Below are 27,503 nucleotides of genomic sequence, written 5' to 3'. Positions count from 1 at the left end.
CATCTTTGGAGACTGGAAGAATGACTAATGATTAAACGTTTGAAATACTAGATTAGGAATTGGGAAATTTAAGGTATTATCTTAGCTCAACACATTGTGGTCTCAGATATTGTGCATTGCTGAGTTGTTATAAAACCCAACAAGACAATTTTAAGGAAGTGCTTTTTACTTTTTGCAAAAAAAGGTTTTACATCAATATAAAGCATTAATACAAGTTGGCTTGGAGTGCTGTTGCCTGATAGCTGGGAGTTCACACGTTATTCTCTATTGCTAGTGTCTAGTCACATAAAACACTCTAGGATTATGCTGTCAGTCTCATAGCCATGCAGGGTTTTTGTTAATGCACACTCTAAAAGGTGACACCAAACAGTCAGATCAATGAACTATTAGAAATCACACTGTATGTGGGCAACATTTCTTCCTGTGTCATTCCTACCAGTTTCCTAAAGGAACAATTTCCTATCTTGAATTTCAACAGGTTATATATTTACTTTCACATCACAGAAATAAACATATTTAAATTTTCTCACTTTTAAAGAACAATGACACACAAACGAACAAATAAGCACCAGCGGTTTTGAATGTTTCACAAAGGAGAGCAATAATTCTATTATGGATCTACAGCAGATTGCTGGACATGAGTCAAACAGCAATGAATTAAGTCAATAATAATACTTCAGCTTCAATCCAGAAAGAATGGACTGCCTAGAAGGCAAGTTTATATATAGCACAATTTCTGCCACAAGACTGTAGCTATTTTCAAATCTTTTAAAATGTATTTCAGGTAGCATTCTTAGTACTTTAATGTGGGGCCATTTTCTTCAATGTTCTCTTCAGGGTGAATAGCTATCATCCTACAAAATGAGAATTCAGGCCACATGTCAAACTTTCAAGGAGGTACACTGGGAGGTGATAATGCCCAAAAGATAAATTGGAAAGATACCATGGGTATTAGCTTGTGTAAATGCTGCTTTCAATTTGTGTAGCAGCCACTGTAGTGCTTTTAGAACAAGATAATGAATTAAATGTAATTCTTGGCTGTCCCCTGAAGTCCTAATAAGGACCAAATAGCTGGATTCAAACTGATTTGAAACGTATCCTGGAACCATTCCATAGATACCTCACTTTCACTCCATAATTGGGCCAAGACAAGCTTTAATATAGCTTAATTTCTACCCTCTTTAAAGCACTGACAGAATGGCTCTTGAATTATAGCAAAACCTCACGTGTTTTCTTGCTTATGAAGAACTCACCAAAACACCAAGACGTTTATCCTTGGTTCTTATTTCTGAAGTAGGATAGTGTTTGTATTTTAGCCAAAGAGGCATTGCTGTTATCTATGCTTCCTTCCCCCCCCGCCCCCCCCGCCCCGTTAACCGAAGTAATAATGACAATATAAGTCAGTTCTTTTGTGAAATAGTTTTCTAGAAAAGGCCCCAAAGAAACTTTAATGTTAACTAAGACACTTCAGTCTTTCATCATGACCTTATCCAATATAGTTTTGTCAATTGAATAATATAAGTAAGTATAAAACATGTTTCCCACCTTAAGGAGTTCAAAATAAATTTGAATGAAGTAGACAGTAAAATTTAAACACCTGGCTATTAATTTGAAACAATCAACTCCGATTTCATCATACAAAATTCATTTTAAGTGGACAGAAAATGTAGATATTATGTTTGTTTGGCCTTCCTCTGTTAGTTATTGCTAGGAGTGTATTGAAAAGGATTTGCCATAAGGAAGAATGTGAGGGCAAGTTAACAAGAGCTTATCTTCCTTTGGAATATGCAAGCTGATATTTTCTAAACTCAATTTGTATTTTAATTCATGCTTTGCAGGGCTTTTCCAAAATTGGTTCAACCAACCAGTAAATCAAAAAGGATTCATTAAAGCATTTCCCTGCAAGGCACTGTTTATAAAAAATTAAGCAGATAGCATCATTTAGGTTTGAATGCTGTACAGGGGGAATCAACCCATGGAATCAAGGTTTTCTAGAAGAAGAGGCAGGATGACTCAGAGCTTCCTTGTCCACAACCAAATAAGTGGGCATCCTGGTTATTGCCCTGCTTTTGTTTAAACCTCTCGCTGACCCCGAGGATCACAGACTTACACTTCTCTGCCTGGTATCTCACCTCTAATTGCCTTGACACTTGTCTTCTTGAATGCATCTATCCCAGACTCTAGGTTCTACCTGACTCTGTCTTGTCAACCTGTTTCCAGGGTTGTTCCAATTAATGACGCAGGCTCCCACTGAGATTTCCAGTATGGAAATTTCTAAATAAAAAATTGTCTTTACCTCACACTACGGCCTTGTTTGCCTTCACACCCTTGGTATATTACACTCTTCGAAGTACGAGGGGGACCTTTGAGACTTGCAAAGTTTAGACTCAGGAGGGTGATCTGTAATGGGTGAGTCTCCCTTTTGAGCACTGACACTGAGTTGGTGGCCCCAATGAGTCCTGATGAGCCACCACCAACTGGGCAGAGTGGGTCAGGGTCTTGTGTCTTTTCAAAGTGGGAAGAAAAGCTGTGGCCTGCCTCATTTGCCAGAGGGCCTAGAATGCTTTTGTTTGTGTAGCTTCTGTAGCATTAGTGTAAATCAGATAGCATTCTTCCTGTTGAGGCTCTTCTGACCACACACTCTGAGAAACCCAGAGCTTTTCTGGATTTAAAGAAAAGGAGTAATATTAAGAAGAAAGACAAGGAGCACCTGGGTGGCGCAGTCGGTTGAGCGTCCGACTTCAGCCAGGTCACGATCTCAAGGTCCGTGAGTTCGAGCCCCGCGTCAGGCTCTGGGCTGATGGCTCAGAGCCTGGAGCCTGTTTCTGATTCTGTGTCTCCCTCTCTCTCTGCCCCTCCCCTGTTCATGCTCTGTCTCTCTCTGTCCCAAAAATAAATAAACGTTGAAAAAAAATTATAAAAAAAAAAAAAAAAAGAAGAAAGACAACTCTCGCCTCTGGAAAAGCATGGTAAAAAAAAGCAATGAGATCTTAACACTAATGAGTTCATTATTTTATTCAACAAGAGAGAAGATAACAAATTCTTATATACCTAAAAATTTTCCCAAAGCCTCGCTTTTTTCATTAAAAAAAATTGTACTTAGTCTCTACCTACCTGTGTTTTGAGATCAATTTTTAAAATGTGTTATGGGGTGCCTGGGTGGCTCAGTCGGTTAAGCATCAGACTCTTGATCTCAGCTCAGGTCTTGATCTCAGTGAGGTGAGTTCAAGCCCTGCCTTGGGCTCTGTGTGGGGCATGATGCCTACTTAAAAAAAAAAATTAGATAAAATGTTCCCTGTTTAAAAAAAGAAGAAGAAGAATGCCTTTGCGCTAACAAAAAGCATGCTGTAGAAAAGAACTTGGCAGAGATGGAGTGGCATCCAGGCAATAGCAGAGTTGGTTAGGAGAACTGGGGTCAAATATCCGATTTTGTATATAGTCTTGGGAGAGGAGCCACATCAGATGGTAAACAAAATCACACAGGGAAGCACCAAGGGTCCTAGAGGGAGTGCCGGGATACTAAAATCAAGGGTCAGAGCTGAGTTAGCCACCAAATGGGAATTCAAATATCATGAAAAAGAATAGGGCTACCAGGCAGTGGCTCCTAAAGTTTTCCAGAACAGATTTCTTCAGTGTATCAGCCAGCTCTTACCGGTCCAATCTAATTTGTAAACAGATAAACCAGTGGTGTCTTCAGGGTAGCTCAGGCTTCTGACACAATCACTGTGACAAAATTTCATTATGTGAAGATACTAAGAGAAATATGCACATAAAAACTAGTCAAATAAGTCCATATATCTAAAAGACATTCTACGTTTCTCATAATCTATTCATCACATGTGTGGGAAAGAATCCCTTCAACAAGAAAAAATCATTTAAAATTGGATATCCATTCCAAAGTGCGGACATCCTATATCTTTTATGCTTCCCTCTTACATTACGCATCAAATAGCAAATAAAGCCATGTGCAAAGGTTTGGGGGGAGTCCCCAGTGAGGGCTACTGCGAAGACAAATGGTTAATGTCTGCTCTCCCAGCTGCTCAGTTAATTACTGTAATAGAAAACATCTTGAGGGAAAACACTGCATACAGTTATTAGCAATTAACCCACAACTCTAAAAATCACAATTCTTACTAATAATAGAACATAGCCCAGCCGGCCTAATTATAATTTCTACACAAGAGTCTTGTATTTTCAGAAAATGTGAAATCTTGTAGGTTGCTACTATTTAAAACGTGATAGCAAACTGGGATGATGATTACACGGAGAAATGCAAAATGGAGTAGAGTAGCTAGAAACGGAGGGGGCATGATTGATGTGGTAATAGACTAATTCCCAGACATGCAAAAGACTCAGATATATTGGCCAGAGGAACTTTTATCTGAGTGTTTACTACAGTACAGGGTGCTGTGGTGTCGGTGGTTGATGGTACTAACGTGGTAAAGAAGGTAGGATAGAATCACGCAAGGCAGGATAAATCCATGAAATAAAATAAACAGATGTGGTATTGCTTTGTTTTTCTTTGAATCATGTAATCTTCTTAGGTACAGCACAGTTGTGAAGCTCAAATGATTTTCTCCCATTTGGATATGTCTCTTCTACTGTTGTTCCCCATATGTTGACTCTGCCCAGTGCTTACTGGTCTTCTTGCCTTTCTAAAACACATGAAGTTTAGTGTTACCTTGAAATCTTAACACTTGTTGTTGGTTTTGCCCGGATAGTTGGTCCTCCAGATTTGGCATGACCGACTCCTTCTAAGAATTGAGATATCTGCTCAGAAAATGCTTGATCACACTGCAAAACAGCCTGCCTCTCCTTTCTTTCTACCCTAGGACATATTTTTCCATATGTATACTACTATCTGATAGAATAGCCTATTCTGTTATGTCTTAATTTATCCTATCAGGCTGTGTCTATTGACTTCCTTTTTGTTTGGGATCCGTTAACCCCTCACTTCCCCAATCTTCCTTTCCTTTATGCTCTGAGTAGTTTATCATAAATATGCATGAATATTTATATTATTTTATGTATGGCATATCGTTTGCAGCTAAACCAAATAATATCTTAAGATATTGTCTTTCTCACCTGAGCTTTGGTTTTTGTTGTTGTTGGTTTACAGTTTATCACTTTCTTGAGTAGTTTTTTTCTCTTTTATTGGTAATTTTCTCCCCAAATGCTCTAACGCCTAGAAATGATTTCTGTATCTTCCAGACAGGCTAAATGGCCCCTCCCTTTTGTTTTCTAGAGATTTTCACCCCATACCCCCTGCTTATCCCCAGCTGGTAGGATGCTTTTTAGTTCTGGCTCACACAGGTTAGGTTGTAAAAAATTTCCTTTGCCAATTTCCTGGAAATTCTCTTTGCCTCATAAGTGCCAGAGCCCCTATTTTCTGATTTCCATATTTTTCTTCCTATTTCCTTCCTTTTTTTTTTCGTTTCCTCATTTTGCTGAGACATTTCCTCTAGTACCTTTCTAAGAAAGGGTATAAGAGTGAGTCAATTTTTTGAGTTTTTGTATATCTGAAATTATCTTTCTCTTATACTTGATTGATAGTTTAGTTGAGTACGGAATTCTAGGTTGAAAGCATTTCATAATGTTATAGTTGTCAAATCACTATGTTGTACACCTGGAACTAATATAATACTGTGTGTCAACCATGTTGTAACTAAAAATCGCTGTATAAAACAATTTCTCATTTCCTGGATTTTTTTATAGCAAAATATTTTTGTGGTATGTGGATGTAATATATTCTCTTTCTGAAGATGGTAATTATAATTTTAGGGGAAGGGGAAATTTTTTCCCTCTTTTTTTCAGTTTCCTATTATCTATTCTTTTCCTATAGGTCTCTACATACTGGAATCCTTCTTCACATCTGGTGATCCTCAGCTGATTATGTTTAAGCATAAACATATAAAGATTATGGAAAGGAAGCTTTATTTTTGTAGGTGGGTGTAGTCAAGTGGTAGATGTCACTGGAAGGTTATCAATCCCTGGCCTTTTAGTTGGGGTCCCCAGAGGACAATCTTCCAACCTCCACATGGTGCAAGATATACACTTGGATACAGGTTTTCTGAAGACTACAGGTGAGAAGGGCAATGAAGAGCCCTCCATTCATCCTGTAGCCTTTTACTGAATGTTCCTGTGCTCTCTGCCTCAGCCCTGTTTTGCAGTGGGTCAGGCCGGACACCTACAGTTCAGCTTTTCCAGAAAATACATCACCTGTCTCTTGAGGGACATAAGGAGAGAGTAACATCAGGGACTCAACTACGCTGCATACTTTTCAACCAGATTCCTTACTTTAGGCCCACACACCACCTACTCCTTCCAGGTGCCTTCAAGTACCATGTTTCTTTGTGTTCTTTCTGGGGAACTAGCTTGCTTCTCCTGTAGGCATTGTCTTCTGCAGGGATCTGCCTTGTAACTTTTATGACTTCTATCTATCAAGGCAGTTAGGAATCCTGCATCAGGCTTCTACCTTCCAAACTCTTCTGGAAATGGTTGGCTAGTTGTTCTTTCCTCTCCCACTTGTCTTGGTAGATAATATCTTGAAACATTTTTTTTTTTATTCTTCATTTAGTGAGGTTTTCTGAGGGAGAAGAGAGAAAATAGTGTTAAACTAGAATATTCTCTTTGCTTTTTATTTCCCCCTAGATTTGGTATCTATTTTTTAAACTATTTTTTGTATTTATCTAAAATAGTGGTTTTCAAACTTTAGCATGTATCAGAATAACTTGAAAGGCTTATTAAAACATGGCTGGGCCCCAGCCCCAGACTGGCTGATTCCTTATTTAGGGTATGGGCCTGTGAATTCTTTCCTTTCCTTTCCTTTCCTTTCCTTTCCTTTCCTTTCCTTTCCTTCCCTTCCCTTCCCTTCCCTTCCCTTCCCTCCCCTCCCCTCCCCTCCCCTCCCCTCCCCTCCCTCCCTCTCTCCCTCCCTCCTTTCTTTCTTTTTTCTTTCTTTCTTTCTTTCTTTCTTTCTTTCTTTCTTTCTTTCTTTCTTTCTTTCTTTCTTTCTTTCTTTTCATGTTTATTTACTTATTGAGAGAGAGAGGGTGGCGAGGGGCAGAGAGAATCCCAAGCAGGCTCCACACATTAGTGCAGAGCCTAATGCAGGGCTTAAAGTCAGGGAGCTGTGAGATCATGACCTGAGCTGAAACCCAGAGTCAGATGTTTAACTGACTGAGCCACCCAGGTGCCCCATGGGCCTGTGAATTATTTCTAACAAGGCCCCAAGCAATACTGCTGCTTTTGGCTTAGGAACCACGCCTTGACAAACACCAACTTATATGTATGGCCTTTTAGTTTAACTCTGGTTATATTCTTCCATATTCCAAGATGTGTGCCTGTTAAACTCATCCTCCAAGACCTACCTCATATGCATCCTCTAGAAGATTTTTCAACGTTTATTTATTTTTGGGACAGAGAGAGACAGAGCATGAACGGGGGAGGGGCAGAGAGAGGGAGACACAGAATCAGAAACAGGCTCCAGGCTCTGAGCCATCAGCCCAGAGCCCGACGCGGGGCTCGAACTCCCGGACCGCGAGATCGTGACCTGGCTGAAGTCGGAGGCTCAACCGACTGCGCCACCCAGGCGCCCCTAGAAGATTTTTCAGACAATATAGAAAGCATATCCTACCCCGAAGCAACTCCTCCCTCCTCTATATTTTATTTCTACTTCTTTTGTTATACTAATTACATTGGACAAGTCACATGTTTAACTTCCCAGAATAAATCCTTTAAGCATATAACACCTGTCTATTTTGGATTCTTTTTTCTTCTCCTCCATCTTCCCTACTTCTCTACTTCTCATCCTCCTTCTTTTGCTCTTCTTCCTACTCTCCTCCTTCTTAATTTCTATTACCTAACCCATTGCCAGACATACAGAGGCATGATGAGCTGTACTGAAAGTTATATTACCATGTACAATCAGTACGTAAGATGTAAGTTTGGAATGGTTTCTCTTTGAAGTTGTAAATGTCTTAATTCATTCATCAATGTGTCATGCAACCAAGTCAGGCATGCAGATTACAGCAGCTTTACTCAAAGTAGCTGATCTGTGAACTCTTCATTACCTGGTTCCAAGGATGATAAGGAGCTTACTTCAGCAGGAGAATCAATGGACTGCTTACTTCACTGAGAAGGTCTTGCCATGAAAAAAAAAAAAAAAAAGAGTCAGCTGAAGTAAATCGAGTGCTTAGTGATGCAGTCTGCTTTCACTGTGAGATAGACTTCTCATCTTCTCAGGGACCAGTATAAAACACTTTGCAATTTGGCACTGCTCTGTAAACTCGACGTTAAAAAATTGGGGTATAATATACACGCCTGGATATTCACCCTTTTAAAGTATACAACTCAGTGCTTTTTAGTATTTTCACAACATTGAACAACTGTCACCATTGCCTAACTCTAGAACATTTTCATTACCTCAAAAAGAAAGCCCACACCCATTAATAGTCACTCCCTATTTTCCCCTCTCTCCCAGCTCCTGGTAACCACTAATTTACGTTCTGTCTCTATGGCTTTGTCTGTTCTCTATAAACGGAATCATATAAATGGATTCATAAAAGAAATATGTGACCTTTTGTGTCTGGCTTGTTTCACTTAGTAGCATAAGGTTTTCAAGTTTCATCTATGTTGTAGCATGTATTAGTACTTCATTCCTTTTTGTGGGTGGATAATATGCTGTTTAGATATACCATGTTTTGCTTACCTATTTATCAACTGATGGTCATTTGTTTTTTTTCCAATTTTTGGCTCATGCAAATAATGCTGTTGTGAATATTCTTGTACAACTTTTGGTGTGGACGTATGTCTTCCGTTCTTTTGCAATAGACTTGCTGGGTCATATGGTAATCCAGGATTTGAAAGAACTGCCGATCTATTTTCCAAAGTGGCTATTTTACATTCCCAACAGCATTGTATGAGGGGTCTAATTTCTCTCCAACACTGTCAACACTTATTATTGTCTCCTTGATTGTAACCCTCCGAGTAGATGTGAAATTGCACCTCATTGCAGTTTTGAATTGCAATTCCCTAGTGGCTAATGATGTTTCGTATCTTTATGTGCTTATTGGCTATTTATGTATCTTCCTGGAGAAATGTCTATTCAAATTATTTCCCCCTTTTTCTTTTTATTATTGAATTGTAAGCCTTACCTATGCTGGATACTAGCCCCTTATCAGATACATGATTTGCAAATATTTTATCCCATTCTGTGGGTTGTTCACTTTTTTGATATTATAATGACAGGACTTTGAATAGCGTTGCTTCATAGCTACATGGTAAGCTAAAGCTGCCTTCTCATATGCTACATAAAACACACAGTCACAACTATCAAAATATTCCAGGTGCAAATGTGTACTATGTTTGTATGTAGGCTAATGAGCTTTCAAGTGTACTACCTTTAGGCTGGTGATCTGGGGACTTAGCCACAATTTGGGCTTAACTTTCCAGAAAAGAGCTGAAAGTGCTTCTTATCTTCTTATGTGGGGTTGAAATAGATAGGCCCGAGACTATATTGGGTTTGATCATTTTTCCTTAAGTGGATATTTGTACTTATTTACAGACTTTCATCAGCTACTATTTTGCTCACTTACCTACTGTTGTAAAATCTTCCTCTGCTTTATACATACTGGGTTGGAAAAGGAATGGAAAACTCTATACTCTCAAGGATTGTTTTTGATCTTTCCTGGATATGAATGGCATTGACAATGGCTGTTTGAATTTGACCAGTTACCCAAGGCATTCAGACACACAAAAAAATAGGAATTCAGGATAAAAGTTGCCAGGGAAGAGATTCTAGTGTTCATTTTCCCCTCTGACAGAAAGGACTTGGAAAAAGTGTGCCTTACTCAAATAATAGTGAGCAACTTCTTTGTATGCAAGAATTCACTTTAAGGGATTCCCAATAGCTAAAACAATCTTGAAAAAGAACAAAGCTTGAGGTCTCACACTTCTGGATTTCAAAACATACTGTAAATCAACAGTAATCAAGATTGCGTGGTAGTGGCAAAAAGACAGATATACAGACAAATAGAATAGAATGGAGAGTCCAGAGATAAACCTTGCATTTATGGCCAATGATTTTGACAAGGGTACCATGACTATTCAATGGAGAAAAGACAGTTTCTTCAACAAAAGGAGGTGGGAAAACTGCGTATCTACATGATGTAAAACAATTGAAGTTAGACCCTTACTTTGTATCATCTACAAAATTTGATCCAAAATAGATCAAAGACTTAAACATAAGACCTGAAACTATAAAACTTCTAGAAGAAAACATAGGGGAAAAGCTTTAGGACTTTAGATTTGGCCATGATTTCCTGGAGCTGACACTGAAAACACAGGCAACAAAAATAAAAAAAATAAACAAAAGACTACATTGAGCTTAAGAACTTCTGGGGATCAAAGGAAACACCAGAGTGAAGTGGAATGGGAGAAAATATTTGTAAATCATATATCTGATAAGGGGTTAATATCTAGAATATATAAGGAATTTCTACAACAAAAGCCAAATAACTCGATCAAAAAAATGGACAAAGGATTTAAAGGACAATTCTCTAAATAAGATATACTACAGATGGCAACAAATATATGGAAAGATGGTCAACATTGCAAATCATAAGAGAAGTTCAATTAAAATCACAATGAAATATATCTCCTATCCATTAGAATGGCCATTATACAAAGAACAGAAAATAAGAAGTGTTGGGAAGGATGAAGACACAATGGAACGTTTGTGAACTACTGATGGGAATAGGAAATGGTACAGCCATTATGGAAATCAGTATGGAGATTCTGCTCCTGCTAATAAAAAAAAAATAGAATTACTGTATGATCCAACAGTCTCACTTCTGGGTATACACCCAGAAGCATTCATAGGAGGATCTCCAAGAGATACTTGTACACCCAGGTTCATTGCAACATTATGCACAATAGCCAAAAGGTGGAAGAAATCCAAATGTCTAACTGATGAATGGATAAACAAAATGTAGTGTATATATACAATGGAATATTATACAGCCTTAAAAAAGAAGGAAATCCTGTCACATGCTACAACATGGATGAACCATGAGGACAATATGCTAAGCAAAATAAGACAGTCACAATAGAAAAAATACCATATGATTCTACTCATGAAGTATCAAAGTAGTCAAAATCATAGAAACAGAAAGTAGAAAGGTATTTGTGAAGGGCTGGGCAGAGAAGTGGGGGGGGAAATTAGTGTTTAACAGGACTAGAGTTTCAGTTCTACAAGATGAAAAAGTTCTAGAGATCTGTTGCCCAATAGTGTGAATATACTTAACACTACTAAGTTGTCTATTTAAAAATGGTTAAGATACTAAGTTTAACATTACATATATTTTACCACACACACATACACACACACACACACACACACACACACACACACACACACACAAGAATTATCTGTGTGAGGTATAGTTTCCAAAAAAGTACCAGTCAATGTGTATCTGGGCTAATTTTCTAATTATGTTCTAATAATATAATTCTGAAGTTAATAATTCTATCTTACATCTGATTGGCCAACTCTTTATGGTTGAGGAGTAGCAGAGTACTGAGAAATTATGTATAAATCACTAGACGGATATCTTACAAATTTTATGCTGAATTTATCATTTTCCTTGAGAAGAGAAAGAGCTATTGGTTCATAGGGACAAAATTTAGTAGCAGATGAAACCAAAGTGAGAATGATTATTCACATCTTGGTGTGACAATCCCAGTTGGTTCCTGGGTGAATTTCATTCTATTTTGCCTGACATCAAGATTTCAATGTACATGGCTCATTAGTGCTTGTAGGCATTTCTATAATGGCAATTTATTACACTTTCAGGTGACAGAAGCTGTCCTTTGAAGAATTACTTTCTGACCTCCTCCTCTTTCAACCCACAACACCTGCCGAATGAAGTGGCCTGCTCTCTTTTCTTGTCCCCATACAGACACTGGAAGTTTTTGTGTGCAAAAGGAGAGCAGGGCTGAAAAGCTTTGGCAGGAAGGTTTTTGCAGCAGGCTGCCTGTCGAACTGCATGGATCAACAATTTCTCAATTAGAAGGAGATAGACGAGAAGATAAAGTATGCGGTGACTGTAAAGCTTCAAGCAGCAGCTGAGGAAGATTTTGAGAACATCTGGTCAGAATCTATTTCTTTTTAGGTAAGCATTCCTTTTTACAACCAGCATACATAAAGCATGAAATTGGCTTACCCCGCCTCCTCCTAACAAGGGAAAAGCTGGTTAGATTTATTACTCCTTTGATGCAGGCCTGGAGAGAGTGGGGTGACATGTGGCATTCCCACTGGAGGTTCCCCCCAAATCCTTTGGACTCCTCTCAGAGAGAACATTTGTCTGCTACATCAAATCCATTTTTAAGAGCCTGCCCAGGTTGACAGTGTGAAAAATCATTCACAAGAATAAAACCCAATTCGTGATGTTTCTGTTTCTTCCCCCATGAAATTTGTCTGAGCAAGGGATGCCATCGACACAAAACTTCTCTCTCTTAATTTTAAAAATTGGTTCTTTGTGTATTTGACTCATTGTCTTGCTTTGTTAATTTTAGAATTCTTTCACTTTAGGCAATGAATGCTGAATGAATTGTTTTGTCTGTATCTGGCTTCCCTTAACGTGTTCATAGCATCCCCTGACCACTTCTTTTAATATGTAAGACTGTAACTAACAGGTTTCTTAATACTTCCCTGTTTTAGAGATATAGCATAACCAACCAATCAAGCCAAAGCACCAATTATTTTTAAATTGTATGAATAGACTGCAAAAGGAGAGCTGACTTCAAATTAGAGTTTCCTAGTTCATGGCAGAAGTCTAAATCCTTATGCTGGAAGAGTATGTTTTATTTACTGATAATTGCTTACGTGACATTGTGTTCATATCATTATCCATGCTAGAATAATCTGAAATCAACCCCACTTTATGAAATATACATTAATCATATTTAGCCTGTTACATCCAAAGTGCTTGAAATGTTCATCTGTAACAACCATGTTTTTAAACTAATGTAAATAAAAGGAAATCTTCCTGATTTGTGATTTTCAATTTATAGATTCACTTCTCATGTACCTAAGCTGTCCTTGTCTAAACAACCATGCAACCAGATGATTTACATACGCTCCAGCATTTTTCTATCAGTCTTTAGTTCTCAAAATAGTTCTGAGTTTCATCTTTGGCTTATATAAAATTTAGCCTTGTAATAAAGGAGGTCTATTATTTATGCAAGGGTTTCTGTATTATAAAGAAAGAAAATGATTAGAAACTTTTCACACTCCAGGAAGGAATGAGATTAGTTTAAGATAGAGCCCTGCAGAGTTAAAACTAGTCCAGAAGCAAAGAAAGGCTTATCAAGCCCTGGGAAATTTCAGGGTATACTTAATCTATACCGTCATCTTTAGGTGTGCTATAAATTTTCATTAAAACAATTAAGATCATAGTGTATTGAAATAACCTGGAGTCTTTTGGTTTTGTGCAAAAGAAACTAGAAATTGAATCAATGGAGAGGATTAGTCTTTTCGCCTGTGCTTACCCCAGGAGGAGAGAAAAACAGCCCTACCTTACAGAGTCAGTATACTTAGTTCCGGAGCCACCATCACTGTGAATTATCCAGTTTCCTTTTCTTCCTTTCCTCCCCCCACATTTTCCTGCTTGCCTTTGGTCATTTTACTGTTCATTAGCACCTCACCAGAAGAGGGAGAGGAAAAAAAGAAGAGGGGGTGAAATTAAGTAATGAACTTTGTTACTTATTAACAAAGGTGGCAAAGAGATTTAGAAGAAGTTAAAACCAAGAGTTAAAAATAGATTTAAAAATTATCAATGTGTTTTAGCAACACACACTAGGCCTGCCATTATCAGAACTAATTAGGAGTTAGCTAAGAGACAATGCATCTCTACAATAGATACCAACACTGTCCACAGGTCCACTCTCTCTGGGATTGGAGAAGGCCTGGTTCATGTATACTGATGTTTAGAAAATGAAGAATGAATCCCTCTTTTGTGAAATAAGGAGGTTCAAATAATGTTTTCTATTTTGCAAGTAACTAAAATTCTGTTTGTTACAGATATTTGTCAAAAGATAGAGATATCACCTTGTTTTATATTTATGATTTTTCACTTTGTTAAGCTTCAATAAAATAAAAACAAAAATATACAGATACGTCTAAGAGAAACAGAAGACACTGGAGGTTGGTGTGAATTCTAAACCAAGGAGGACAAAGTCATAGGAGGGTAAAGATTTCAGGAAGGGTATGGCTCTTTCTCACCCTCATTTTTTTCTTTCTTTTCAGAGAAACCCCAAAAGTTTGCTCCTGGGTCCCTCCTTTAAACGCCCAATTGCTTCTTTAGTTGCAGAAAAAGCAGAAAGAAGAGAAGGGAGAACAAAGGCTCAGAAGACTGAAACTAAGCCAGATGGTTAATTCAAATATGAAGGGCAAAAGGGAGCCCAAAAGGCCATTTGGGGATCATTTTAGGGCTCCTAAGACTGAGGAAATCAGATGGTACCACTTTAAGTATCGGACTATGAATGAGTCATTGGAGAGCCACTTTTTGGTAAGTTCAGGAATCAAAGAAAAAAGTTGTCCCACTGCGGATTCATCCATTTTCTACAGGGCTGAACTGCAGATTCTGGCTTCGGAACCTGGGCTGTCCTTGTTGGAGGGCACGACGCACCATAGATTTTTATTTTCATGAAACAGACTCCAGAGGTTTGTGGCCTTCCAGACAGCAGCTGGCGCCGGGCAGAGGCACAGCCTCGGGCCGGAGCTGCTGGCGACCGCGCCGCGCTTGGCTGTGCGTCCCAGGCAGTCGGGCCAAGCACCGCAGCCGGAGCTTCCCGTTCGAGCAGACGCCGTTCCCTTCTGGAAGGGCCGTGGGGGCTCGCAACTGGCTGCTCCTCCGTAAATTTGGGGGAAGAGGAGAAGGTTTGAAGGAAAGGAGGGAGTAGGTTTGTAAAAGGGTTGGCTCCTCCTTGTAACTCTGGTGCCCGAAGGGGGTGAGATGGTGGCCAAATAAATGAAGGGGGATTATCCCATTTTGAGTAACGAGGGTTTTTGGATGAGCCTACGATGTGTCCTGCAACTGTCGATTTGGCAGGAGATTTGACTCAATCAACTGCCATTTGGTTCCCACTTCAAACACAGCTCCCCCAAGCCTGGGTTCTGACGGACTCCCGAGACTTGGGGTGGGAGCGAGCGGAGCGAGAGAGAATCCAAAGTCAGCCTTCTTTTGGTCTCTGCTTGTGGCAGATGCACAGCTGGTTGGGTTCGGAGCAGGTTGGTGGAGGAGGGGGCGAGCCAAGGCAGCTTCGCCCCTCTGGCGGGGTTTGGGTGTGTGTGCTGGGCGGGGGTGTGTGTGTTAGGTGGGTGGCAGGGTAGGAAGAGGTGGGGAGCAGAGTTAGGCGGGAGAATTGAGCGAAGCCGCGTATTTGGCGTCTCGGCGGCCTCTCCAGCCCCCCAGCGTCCAGCCCCCGCCGCGCCGGGTGGAGAGGTGGGAGTGAGGGGGGCGTAGGGGGTGGGGGAGCCAGCGGCTCGTGGAGCCCGCGGTGGCGGCGCGGCTGTCTCTTTAAGCGCTCAGTAGGGGCCGAGGCGGGAGGGCGGCGAGCGCGTTTCCATGGCACCGAGGCTGCGGGGGCTGCGGGGCCGCGCGGCTCGCCGGGTTCCAGTCGCTCCCGGCGGAGCAGGGGCGCGCAGCTCAGCGGCCGTACGGCGCCTCGGGGGGCTCGCCGGCCGCTCCTCTCGCGCTCCCTGCAGCGGGTGGTGCCCAGTGCGGTCAAGCCGCTGCCGCGCCCTCCTCAGCGAGGCGCACCTCGCCAGCCCCGCGAGCCCCGCACAGCAACTTCTGCCCCGCGAGCCCAACTTCTGCGCCGGGCTCGGACTTGCAGAGCCGGAGTGGCGCGCCGCGCGCAGCCCCGGTGGCGGCTGGAGCCGCGCCGCTCCGCCCCGCTGAGATGACCTGGCGACTGTGGCTCTCTGGTGCTTCTGCGCCTGGGTGGCCGCCGGCTGGCCGCCAGGCAGCGCCCTACAGCTCCGGCCGGGCATGTAAGTGACGCCCGCGCGCTCCGGGACGCGTGGGGTGAGCGGGTCCCCATGCGCCTCCGCTCCACCCGGGCCCGCGGCGGAACCTGCGGGCGCAGCCTGTTCCCTCCGGGAAGGAAGAAGGGAGGGCTGGAACGGCGGGCGGGCACCTTGCGCCGTCTGCGGGATGTCCCGGGCGGAGCGCGGCGGGAACGCGGTCCCCAGCGCGTCCTCGGGGAGCGCCAGCCCGGGAGCAGATTCCGGGATTAGGGGCGGCGTGCTTTCCACTTGATAGTTTAAAGCGCCCGACAGAATTTCCCTCCAGATTTGGGTGTGTGCGTGTGTACGCGGTTTGTGAGTGTGTGGGTTTCAAATAATTGATAAGAGTAGTTGGCTAATGACAAGCTCCACTTTCTGAAAGGGTTTGGATGAAATCCTGTCGAGCAGCGAGTTTCTTGACATGTTCTTTCTGGAGATCAATGACTTGGGGTGCTTTTTTTTTTTTTTTTTTTGAGAAGTGTCTTTGAGTCCGATGGAGCGGATTATTCCACAGGTTTGAGAGAAACGAACCTCGGCTCATCCGCCCAAGTGAGGAGCTGGGGAGCCGGGTATGTCACGGACTGAAAGCTCGGCGACTTAGACGCTAGCCTCCTCAGAACTGAAGAGTGGGAAGATGACTGCAAAGCACAGTCTGGGGATGGGGCGTGGCTTCATTTCCAGATTGGAAGTGATGAAGGCCAGGAGACATTAATTCTTGGTCTTGGTCACTGTGTCAGGCGTAGCGACAAGCTCAGAGGAAGTCTGACTCTTTACAAATTGCCTGGTCGCTTTGACTGGCTGGAGAAGTTTTCACTGAATTCTGTGGCATCAGAAGGATCATCATCCAACTGCCGGAGAGACAAGCCAGATCTAATTCTGCCTTTCCTTTTCTGCTCTTGAGCGGTTGTGAATAGACACCAGAGTATTTTAACATTTTTTGCTACTTAGCTACTTACTTCCTTGCTTCCTCTTTGATTTTCTGAAATGTGAATATTTTGTAACAGAAAAAAAAAATGGTGTAGATCAGCACATAAGGCCATCTACCTTTCTGGGACTTCACTTTTTTCTTGTAAGAAAAATACCATATTAGGATTCACTTTACATTTCCGTATTTTTTCCTTCTCACTGGAGATTAAATTTGCTACCTGGTTACTGCAAGTGTCACTAACTATAAATCTTGAGACATGGGCAGGGTGTTGGTAGCATTCCAGAACAACTTCTTTACTACCTAGTTCGTAAATGCATATTTGCAGAGATGCAAGGAGTTCCTGGGTAGGTGATTTCTCCTGCCTTGATAAAACGTGTCTTGTTTATTTTGAAGAGAAGGGTGATTTAGACTTTTCCTCTCCAGTTTATCTCATAAAACACATCTTTCTTTGGCTATCTCATGGATGAATAGCCTTCGCTTCTTAGAAATTGCTTTTGATTTAACAAGACTGCCAGCTAGCCATGCTTTTACCTTTACGAGTGCTGTTATTAAAGTGGATTTCAGGTTAGCTCATTAGGTAGCCACAGAATCATCCACACTGCATGAAACTGAATAATCCCTTTGGGAGACTGAGAAATAGTAGAAATACTGTATCACTTTTTACATTTCTTAACTGTTTTACCTCATGTTTCAATATTGACACTTTTGTGGAAAAGGCTGGAAGGATGACATTGCATTCTTTTAAAGGACACTGCTATTGCAGCTCATTTATTTATCAGGTGAGATGAGATTGGATATTAAAGCCAATATAAATTCTTGGGTGTTTAATAGAAATGGTCTTTCTGAGGATTATTGAGATCAGTCTGATGACTCTAAGTATTTTCTGACTGCAGATGGGAAGAAATCCGATCAAATTTGTATTTAGTCTTCCCTGGTATTAGAGTGAAGGGTTCCTTAGCAGGAATCATGTTGGAGATTTAGAGGTAGGTTTCTGCAGATACCTTTCCAATTGTTGTAGGCATGTGGAATGTAGTCATGACTCCATACACCTGCTCATCTATTAAATTAAGGAGAATTCTCCCTGAAATTTTTATTGACCTCAGAGGTCCATTATCAGTTGAGAGCAGGCTTCTAATGAGGTGAGGACCACTAATGAGATTGCATCATCTTACTGACTGGCACTTATAGGTCATTAACACAGGTCAAACTTTTATGTAGCTGGTCTTCTCCTTGCGCAGATTTTGGAACTGGGGTGACAAGTGAAAAGAGGAAATGACTGTGTGGCTAAATGATGGTCAGCCTAAACTTAATGCATTGTGTTTATGGCACATTCCTCCACAGGTAAGCTCATTTTCAATGGAAACTTTATTAATGAAGCAAAAGATGTGTGACAAGTGGATACTCCAACTCTAATGCTATTTATTCTGTATGATGACCTTGTATTATCACATTTAGGAAACCTTGGATAAGTAAAGTTAGGAAGATTCATAAAATCAGTATTCCAGAAAGAGTGCCTAAGTCCCTACTATGTAAGGCAATATTGGAAATCACAGGTAATAATTCATCTGTTTGACTTCTTAAATGCCAGGCAAATTTCTTGCTACTTTACATGTATTATTTCACTTTATTCTGCAAGTAGCCCTGCAAGGTAGGCACTGTTGTCGTCTCCATTTTATGATGAAGAAAGAGACACACTGAGGTTAAGTGCACACTCCAAGAATTCACAAGATTTGGATCAAGGTGGTTTCAATTCTAGCATTGGAGTTCTTAGCAAATATGCTCCATTTCAGAACATCCAGACCCAGTACCTGATTTTAAGAAATTCTTTTTTTTTTTTAAATGTTTATTTATTTATTTTTTTTGAGAGAGAGAGAGGAAGAGAGCACATATGCACTAGTCAGGGGAGGGACAGAGAGAGAAGGAGAGAGAGGATCCCAAGCAGGTTCCGTGTTGTCAGCACAGAGCCTGATATGGGGCTCGATCCCATGAACTGTAAGATTGTGACCTCCATGGAAATCGAGAGTTGGACACCTAACTGACCGAGCCACCCAGGCACCCCAGAATCACTGCCGGGGGCTCTCAGTGGGAGTGGGGCTGGTATTCTTTACCTCATGGATATTGAAAAACCTTAAAGGCACCCAAAAGTGGGGCTTTCTTGATTGTTGTAAAAGCTACAGGGTTCCATTGGCATTTGGTGCTAGGTACAGAAAGTGATTGGGGTGCTAACTCTCTAGAAATAGTTAAGATAGTTCCTCACAAAGATGATCTGATTTCTCTCCTCCTCACTGATACTTTTCATGAGAAATTCTGCTCTCTCATGGCTGTAGGTGTTTAAGTATTAAATGATAGGCTGGGCTTAAACTAGGAATTGTGGGATGGGGAAAGCCATCCTTGGCAAGTACATAATGAATTGAAGAGTTGTCTGGTGATGGCGTTTTGATAAAGGGATATTGAAGAGTTTACTTATGTTAATGGTACTCCGCAAATGTTTTCTAAAGGATTAAATGGAAGGAAAGAAACTCTACTCCGGATCTTTGAGACATCAAGGGAAAGTGACTGGCGGTAACACACTCTATTAAAATTTATCCTTTGTAATGCTCTCTTGTAAACACTTGCATAATTATTGTATACAACATGAGGAAAAGTAGTAAACAGGGAAGTATTGCAGCTATCCTGTGGGCAGAAGTGCCTAAAGGCAGATGCAGTAACTTAAGCTCCTGGGACTTGAGATACTTGGATTCCTCTGACACTTGTGGGGTACGGGGAGATTTAACAAAGGTGTGGCCACTGTGTGACGCAGCAGTCTCCTAAACTGTCTAGGACACCTCACAGCCATTCCCTCATGCAGGTATCTGATACAGGCAGTTTGACATACAAACCCAAAATATCCCTGCTGTGATACTGTTTATCACCTCTACTCCCACCATGAACACAGGCATGGAGAACTATGTTTTACATCAGCCTTCTGTAGTTGTAGAAACTTGTGGTGTAGGTGTGGAAACTTGTGGTGAGAGTGGCAGAGATTTAGATTTTTGTGGAATCAATACATTTAGAAATAGACAAAGGCAAGAAGCTATAATCAAAGTCATGAAGGGGAAACTGACAGAGTTGTCTCTTGTCCCACACAACATATTGGAATTTGCTTTATTTTGTTTTGGATCTGTTTTTCTTTTCTCATGATAAAGTCAGAAATTGAGCCAATTAGAGTTGTCTGGGGTTATTAACAGTCCACATTTTAAATTTACAAATAATTTAGGCATGGCCTGTGGTCCATCATTTGCTCATTACTGTAAATTAGTTCAAAAATATTTTTCTTTCTGGTGAGATCAGGCACACTAAATGAGCATAAAGTGAACTAGAGAAGGCTGTGTATTCTTTATGGGCAAGACATTACTGTCGGCAGTTAGTATTTATGAATATGTTGTATGTTGTATCTTAACAATCGTATGAGGTAGATAATACTGTCATCTCCACTTTTAGATGAGGACATTGAGGCAGAGAGAAGTTAAGTAAGTTGTCTGAAGTTGCATAGCTGAGAAGTCGTGGGATGGGCTTTGGACCTGTTCTGTCTAACTCCAGAGCTCTGTTACTAATCACTGTTCTCTGTGGTAGTCCTTCAGCCCTTGACCTCTCCTTTCTTGGCTCTCAATTTACCAGCCTCCTCCCTGGTCTTCCTGCTTTAGTCTGAATCTGTTTACTTAGATTCAGCAGTAGCTAACTCTTTCTCCTATTACTTCAAGCAGATTGAAACCTCAACTCTGCATTGGGGCTTTAGCAGTGAACTTCATTTTATACTTTTACTAATGAAATTGACATTATATTATATGAATTTTGTCAGGCTCCCTGTCATTGGCTTCAACATATATATTTTTTTCCCTGTATTTTTCACTTCTTTCTTCTGTGTCTCATGGGAATAAGTTTCCCACTCTTTTTTCAAGGTAATCCCTTCTCTGTATGCTTCAGATCCCATCCTTAAAAAGTTTTCTATCAGTCATCTCTTTAGTTTCTTTTATGGACAACTCTTTCCTTTCCACTGCTTGTTTTTCCCTTTTCTCCCCAGTGTATCCAAGTATCCCTTTCTACATCTCTATTTCATGTTTATCATATGTCTGTATCTATATGCAGATCTGTCTTGACCTTCTCTCCTTGTCTTCAGTTTCTCAAGAACAGCTCTTGATGCTGCATCCTTCTTATCATTGATCATTTAACCCATTGTAGTCTGGCTTCCTCTGCTAAAATTCTCAGAAACTTCTTTTATTTTAGAACTCACCTTACTCTCATTTTTATGTAGCATATGATATTACTGGCTATTCCTATTTGCTACTTCTCCACTTCCTTGCTTGTGCTTTTCTTAAAAAAAAAAAAAGTTTTATTTATTTTTGAGAGACAGAAAGAGTGTGAGTAGGGGAGGGGCAGAGAGAGAGGGAGACACAGAATACAGAGCAGGCTCCAGGCTACGAGCTGTCAGTCCAGAGCCTGGTGTGGGGCTCGCACTCACAAACTGTGAGATCATGGCCTGAAATGAAGTCAGATGCTTAACCAACTGGCCCACCCAGAAGTCCCACTTGTGCTTTTCATTTGTACACTTGGTATCACCTATAGTTCTCCTCTACTGGGCCCTGCACTCTCCCACCTTCTATGTATATTCCTCTTCCTGTTCTTTACACTTTACCTCTTTACAGTTTATGTCTCTTTCTTCCCACTGGCTTCTATCAGACCTGTTTTGATGAGACTCAGATCTGTATATCTAGCCCCAGTGTCTTTGGAGACTTGCATTTTCAACTATAAGTTTATTATCTCCATGGGCTTCAGATTCACGATGTCCATAAGTCATCTCTAGACATCATTGCCTCCCCCTACATTTTCTCCTTCTTGGGTATTTTGTTCATCTTCCCCTCCCTTCATATTTGAAATCTTTTATCTGTCACCTTTCTCCCAATTTACCTTGTAGTTTTATGATGAGCTTGAGGTGAGACGATTGTTAAAAGGCCTTTGTATATATTGACTAGATAGCTATAAGTTAATATTTATATTCCTATCAATTGACAAATCCTATAAACACAAGCAATGGATATTTCTTGAATTAGTTCTCTTTCCTCTTGCCAGCACTCGAGTCCCACCATGCCATTTTTACTCCTTGACTATTACAGACATCTCTTGCGTGGTCTTCTCTTTCATACCATCTTGCTCCTCTTTATTTTTATTATACATACAATTTAATTTTCGTCAAAGTTGGTTTCCAAAGCATAAACCTACTAACATCATTTCTTTTCTTAGAAACTTTGATTATACATGGACTAAAGTTCAAGCATCAGAATATTATTATTAAATAGCACTTATTATATGCCAGGAACAATTTAAGTACTTTACATATTTTAATTCGTTTAATCCTCACAACAACCCTATCAGAAGGTAATGTTAGGAACCAAATTTCACGAAAGGAAATTGATATCCAAAGGAAGTTAAGGTTTTCTGGAGAAATTGCATAGAAGAATATGAAGCTCAGGGGAATTTATAGTTAATAATTGTAAAAGCTAGGCTATGAACCTGAGCTGTTTGAGTCTAGAATCTATGCTCTTACTCACTACATTGTGTTCAAGATCATATCATTACAGTATTATTCAAGTTTACAAAATTTATTGAGCAGGTTTTAATTTGTTTGCCTTTAGTTCCCTTCTCCTTGTCAAGAACTATTAAGTATTTAAAATTTTACTCTACCTGCAAGGTAACAAGGTAGTCTGCCACAGTGCATAGCTGCTGACAAAAGGCATGAGATCCCTGGATCAAAGATAAAGGACTTCATTAGCCATGCCATAACAGGTAGCATGAGCTTCATGTTTGAATTGGTTTCCTTTGCCCCTGCCTCTTCTTCTCCCAAATTCCACAGGGGCAATGAGGAATGACCTAAATGCGTACTATACACACAGTGGAATTTATGTCACAGCTGTGGAACTGAGGCCTTAAAAAAAAATTCCAATCTTACAAGGGGACTGTTAGCAAACCTAGCCAACTTTTGCCCTTAGAGGGAGACATCATCTTTATTATGCTGCTCATTAAACAACCCTTCTCTCAGCCCTGGCAGGAGACTCTCTCTAAATCTTTCAAGGCTATTTGCTATACAAACATCCTTCCAGAACAAAAGCCATCTAAGCTTCACAAGATATGCAGTAATGCAAGAGACCTTGAAGAATTGTCTCCCAACACTCCTAACATTTTCCTTCCCAGTTTCAGCTGCATGGGCTTTGCTAAGACTTAAATCTAGTTTTGTTACCTTTTGTTGCATCCAGCAGTTGATTTTCCATTCTTTTTCAATAGGTAGGAAGACTCAGGAACTAGATGAGCACATAGATTTCATGAGCTGACCCAAAGGGCTATGTTCAAATCCTAAGTATGTATCTTTTTGCCACTAAAGCTGAAATCAAATCACTAACCCATTTGCTTAATATGTAGCTGATTTCTTTCCTTGTTTCTTCCATTCAACACATACTTACTCAGTCAAGTACTTTGCTAGGCTTTGGGGATACAGAGAAGATAGGGTGATCCTCTGTCTTTGAGCACCTTGAATACCTGGTGGGGAGAGACCAAGAAACAGACTAGAACCTACTGAAAACAAACAAACAAACAAACAAACAAACCAAAACTTGGCAGAGATGGAAGAAGTAACCTAGCTGGAAGGAAGAAAGAATCCATGGCTTCAGGGCAGGTTTTTAAGAGTTTAATTTTCTTAAGCAGATTCTGTGAGTAGAGATTAGATGGGCAATACAAGTGATGATGGTGAATTCCAGTTAATGAGAACGGGCATGTGCAAGAAGGAGGCACAATCTCTGCTTTAGGAAAGCCATCAACCCTTTCCCTAATCATATGTCTGGAGGAAAGAATATGAAAGAGGTCACAGTAGAAGATGAGTTCATGGCAGCCAGAGGGGATAGCACAGAAAAGGCCTTACATATCAAGATGAGAACTTTGGACTTTGCAGTGGAAGCAGTGAGGAGCCAGGAAGTGACTGACTGAATACAGGGGAGGGACCTAATTAGATTTGTGGTTTTGAATGAGGAATGGGCTCAAGAGGGAAGGAGCCAGAGGCAGGGAGCCTGCTTAAAATGTTCTTTCAGTAGTAGAGGGAGAAGTGGTGTGAGTCTAATCAACGAAGGAAACAGTGGTGGTGATAAAAGGAAGGAACAGATTTGAAAGATTGATAGCAAGAGGAGTTGATGAATGAGTGGAAATGGGAAGGAAGAAGACTGGACCTTGGCCTCTGGGTAATGGAGAAAATCAGAAACACAGGAGGAAGAGGAGCTTTATGGGGGGAAGAGGATGAGTTCAGCTGTGACCATGTGAGCACTATGTGTCTGTGGGATCTCAAATGGAGATGCTTTGGAGGAGCTCCACCTAAGGGTCTGAGACCAGAAGAGTGGTCTGGGCTAGAGCTATACCTGGATGTTGAAGTGTCAAAACACCAGTATAAATAAAAAGTGAGGAGAAAGGTTATTGAACAAGGAAACCTTGAAAATTTTAATATATGAGAGGAGGAGAGAGGAAGAAAGACCTAAGGACAAGATTAAAAAACTGCCTTAGAGGAAGAGCCCTCAGGAAATGTAAATAAAATAGGACATTGGGAAGTGGAAAGTGTCACTACTGAAAAAAAAAAAAAATTGCCCTAGAGGTAACCTAGATAGACCTGATGGAAGAACCTTGTTCTAGTTGAGAAGTTAGATCTAGCAGGTATCACTTTTGGTCATGGTGACAAGAGGTGGAAATTTCTAGAGAGTGGCTACCTGTGTTGGTAGTCTGCATTCTGGCAGACTAAACACTTACTATGTATCTGCCATCATTCATAGTTCTCAGCCTCATTATTCCCATCACCAGAAATGACAGGAGAAAGAACTTCCTGCTATGCTATACCAGCAGAATTAACTACAGATCAACTCAGAATCATCAAGGCATTTTCTGTAGAGATTTGTAAAGAGGGGTAAAATAAGACCTTCACCTCGAAGGAACATATTTATAATCAAGTACTTTCTTCTCTGTTGTATATAGTTAAGTACTCTAAAGGACTTAGACCGAAGTCTTACCGTAATTAAAAAGGAATAAACCAAATTCATGAGAGGATATCGTGAAGACCTTTATGAATGTGGTGGCATTTGAAAGTGAGATAGGATTAGGAGCAGAAGAATATTCATTACAGGAAGAAAGCAGAGTGTGGCAAGGCCTTGGAGGCTGTTGGAAGGAGAGAGTACCTTCTGGGGATGATATACACTGCAGTTAACTGGTACTGCCATCCTTGCCTCCATGCACTTGCTGTTCTACCCTTACCAGGATATCTCAGGGCCCTAAATGCATTCCTTACATTCCTTCCATGTGGTCTTTGCTCTCAGTGAACTTCCTGCCTCCTCTGTTTCTTCCAGGCTAATCTCTAAGACCCAGCACAAAAGTAATCTATTTCACTAATGATTCCAAATCACTCAAATAGGATTAATTGTATGTCTGTCTCAGCAATCTTAACTGACATGTTTAAAAAATATTTTTAATGTTTATTTTTGAGAGAGAGAGAGAGAGAGAGAGAGAGAGAGAGAGAGAGAGAGAGACACGGAGTGCTAGTGGGGAAGGGCACAGAGGGAGAGGGAGACACAGAATCTTAAGCAGGCGCCAGGCTCTAGGCTCTGAGCTGTCAGCATAGAGCCTGATGTGGGGCTCGAACTCAGGAACCATGAGATCATGACCTGCATCGAAGTTGGGCGCTTACCTGACTGAGCCAACCAGGTGCCCCTTAACTGCCATGTATATTTAACTTCAGCGTCTAGAGATCTCTAGTTTCTTTCAAGAAATCTATTTGATAACCATGTGATAATGATGGGTACATGTTCAGAATTAGTAAAAGCATTTTCAACCAGCTGTCTGTAAATCACCTCCTTGTGTATAAATTATGTGACTTGTGAACTTGTGATTTGGAAAGTGTATTTTGTTATTCTTCAGTGAACAGTTTTCAGTGGTGTTTAATATTCTTCCTCACTGAGATGGTTAATTCAGAATTGACAGTGGGGTGCCTGGATGGCTCAGTAGGTTAAATGTCTGACTTTGGCTCAGGTCATGATCTCGTGATTTGTGGGTTTGATCCCTGTTGTGGACTCTGCTGACAGATCAGAGTCTGGAGTCTGCTTTGGATTCTGTGTCTCTCTCTCTCCGCCCCTGCCCCGTGCGCCTGTGCTTGCATGTTCACTCTCTCCCAATCTCGAAAATAAATAAATATTAAACAAAAGAAAATTAAAAAAAAAAGGAATTGACAGTAATCGTGAACTTTAGTGGATTTTGCTCTTGAGGGCAATCACAGGAGGTTTGAACTTTTGTTTTTCTGAATTACTAAGAAAATTATTTTCATAGTTTAGTCTAGAGGATTCTGACCTGGAGAAAGGCAGTCTCATTTTGAATGGTTTTCATTTCTGGAGCTCAAAGTACTAATATTTATTTGCAGTATTTCCAGATTTTTGTTACACTGTGAAGGGTTTGGTTTATAGTCTAAAGTATGTGGCAATAAAATAATAGTAAATTATATTGCTTCTTTATTTATTGTGGAATTTAAACAAATTTTGGCTATCCAAGCTTATAAACTCCAAAAGATAAAAAAATACACAAAAAAACCTATTCTCAGCATGAATAAACTAGGAATGTATCTTGACATCAAAAATTTATTTTCCAATGCATTTCACGGTTTACTCATGCTGAGAACCACTTCTTATCTTTTGAACTTTTGAACTCTCTCTGAATCGGGATGAGCAAAAAACGAACACAACTTTCCTTTCAGTGTACTGGTATACCACATGTAAAATAAAACAAATAGAAACCCAAGACACAGGAATACACACTGGCCAATTATATGATAACAGAATAGTATTTGTATTGGGCTTTAGGCGTGTTATATGCAACACTGAAATGAATTTTGAAATAGGAAACACAGTAGGCAGCGCCATTAAAAGGTATGCCTTACATCCCTTGTACGGCACATCTTGCTTGAATTCAATTGACAGTAACAAGTCCGGGCCAGGAAACAACTCAGTCAGCATTCTCCTTCTTTCATAAATCTATTTATAGTAGAAACCCCATTAACATTTTAATTGTCTCACAGCTAAAGTTGATCTCAGTGCCACCTTTAAAGGGCTAAGGTTCATTAAAATTTAAGGGACCAGGGAGTCCATAGTCTACTCTAATGACCTGGCGATGGTTGTAAAGATTCTAAATATATTTTTGACTCAATGAACAATTGAGAGATTCTTTGTAGTGGCTGTGTATGTCCCAGGTACATTGTTGCATTGCCTCATTTCAGTCTCCCCAGAAGACTAACCGCTCCCCCACCTCCCCACCAACCCCCTGTCTTTTTCCTCATCTGAATCCTAGGGTCTCCCAAGGTCTTGTTGAACATTTTCTGCCAACAGTTTTTTTTTAGTTACCTGTGTTGATTCTACAGCTAGATTTTGCTTTCATTGAGGTCAAAGTATGAGCCCAATAACT

This window comes from Felis catus, chromosome C2 (genome assembly GCF_018350175.1).
Source record: "Felis catus isolate Fca126 chromosome C2, F.catus_Fca126_mat1.0, whole genome shotgun sequence".
In the NCBI taxonomy this organism is placed as follows: domain Eukaryota; kingdom Metazoa; phylum Chordata; class Mammalia; order Carnivora; family Felidae; genus Felis; species Felis catus.
The sequence above is the reverse complement of the archived record's forward strand: the minus strand, read 5'-3'. Positions refer to the sequence as shown.